General features: G+C 42.9%; 1 long non-coding RNA gene across 2 annotated transcripts in view; it reads right to left on the bottom strand.

The window, feature by feature from the left end:
• The window catches only part of LOC108447000, a 13,351-nt gene that overhangs the window by 4,595 nt on the left and 6,636 nt on the right, over positions 1–2,120 (bottom strand). The window lies entirely within an intron of this gene.

The raw sequence follows: 2,120 nt of genomic DNA, 5'->3' as shown, positions 1-2,120 counted from the left end.
CAGGGTGCTGGTGGGGCACAGCTGGGAGAAATCTTCAGATATATCATGGCCACAGCCAGCAGAGAGGAAAGAGACTCTCAGGGTCCCTCAGGACCTACTGAGGCCTTCTTCAAAACACTGTGGGCAACGCTGGTCACTTGCAATACTGAAATGAGGCCCGGTGTGACGAACTATAATCTTGGTGGGTGCAGCACAGCCAAAAGGGGTCAAAGTGCAGTGACAGTGTTCTCCACAAAGTTACCAGTGTAGGGGGATGAAAAACCTGGTGAGAGTGAGAGGAGCTAAGCTGGATGACATGAAGTTCTGGCATATGAACAAGGGATCACCAATATGCTGAAGGTGCAAATTTATAGCTTCCCAGCAATGGCAATTCATCTTCTTGGAACCGCCTAAAAGACCAAATAACAACAAGATGGAGTGTGACAGGTTTAAGGAAGCCAGCATGTAAGATGATAGGAAAATGATGGTTTCAGTCTCTAAGGTGTGCCCTCTTAATCTATTTCCCTGTGCCATTTTGCTTGAAAAAAGCAGATGTGATTTGTCACAGTTCATTCATCCTTGTAGAGTTTTTGGGATTGATCTTAATCACTGTTACAAGTAAAATAAAATGAAAAAAATCCTCCAGAAACAAAACAGAGGGGGAAAAAAACAACTAAAAGAAATCTTGACCTGCTGTTGTACCTATTACACTGTGTAGTTTTGGTGTTCAGCCTGTGTTCATAATTAAACTCACAGTAGAGTCCGTCGCAGTTTAAAATGGAGTGGGTAAGGAAGGCTCCAATAAAAGAGGATACTCAGATACCTGTCCTAATAATACAGGCATTCAAGGAATTGAAAACCTTTCTTACAAAGGGCTATATAGAAATCTCATCCTCTTGACAGTTTTTGATTCTTGGTTATAGTAATTCTGGTGCTCATTGAAAGCTTTCAAAATTCATTAAAATGGACACAAAACAGTACATTTTTTTTTCTTTTTCTACTGTCAGGAACACTGGTGATCTTTGAACATCTTCCAAAAGCTCAGCCAATTCCAGTGTTGCTGAGACCCAAGTCTCATTCTCCATCTACCTCCTGAGAAAACAGGCACTGAGAAGAGCCTAAGTGAGGAAGAAATCCTGCTTAATATTTGTTTAATTTGAGGGATATGCCTGAAGCTGTTTTGGAAATGAAAAAAAAAAAAAGCTCAGACAAGGAAACTTTTTCAGTTTACTAGTGCAGATAAGATAAGGAGCCTGCAATCAGATGTAAGGAGTTCTTGACTGATTTCCTCTTGAAATAGGATTTACAGGCTTATAATGTCTCTATATATCACTGTCAGTCCATCTCAACATTTTATTCCCCTTATCAAGTACAAAGAAACATACAGAAAGGCAGCAATGTCGCATGACTTGAGGAGACGGGTGGGTGAATAAGGTAGCCAGAACCTGGCTGGAAGTGATATTGAGTCCCTCAAGATTTGAACCTCTCAAAATCTTAATCAAACTTCACAAATTTTTTTGTTGCTGTCAGTCAGTAGATGTAGCTAGACAGTTATGATTAAGCAATTGCATTGTGAACATTACATGCTTGGCTAATGTTTGTTTTAAGGAAAAGGGAAGACAATCCCAAGATGAATGGGCTGTCTGGATGAGAGCCACCAGGAGTAAGGTCAGGACTGAGCAGTAACTGGGAGAAAGGTAATTCCAGCAGTGGGAGATCTCGACCACCAACTCAAGGATCACCTCCTCCAAACAGACCCCAGGGCCAGACGGAGGGAAGAACTGTGCCTGCAGACTGATTAGCACGAGGAGCAAGAGACATAATGAGCAAACAGGGTGTTGAGTACTAATTAATGAAAAAGTCCTGTAATCTGTAAGCAATGAATGCTGGTGCCTTTGTTAGAATTTACAAATGGTGCAAAGTTTTGATGACTGGGGAGCCAGCCTTCTGTGGGCTACCACCCTGCTGCCTCCTTTGCACAAACCAGAATAAAAGGTAGGAATACCTCGCCTGGGTGTGTGTTGGTGCTGCACACTGGGGAAGGAGGCCGCGGCTGGGACAAGTTTTTGGAACCCAAGTGGGACAGATGCAGTGCCCTGCCCAGATTGACTGGCCACTCCAATCAAAAGGGCTCAGTCCGA

Source organism: Corvus brachyrhynchos, unplaced genomic scaffold, assembly GCF_000691975.1.
Source record: "Corvus brachyrhynchos isolate BGI_N302 unplaced genomic scaffold, ASM69197v1 scaffold22, whole genome shotgun sequence".
NCBI lineage: Eukaryota > Metazoa > Chordata > Aves > Passeriformes > Corvidae > Corvus > Corvus brachyrhynchos.
Note: the sequence above shows the minus strand (reverse complement) of the source record. Positions and strands in the feature narration are given on the sequence as shown.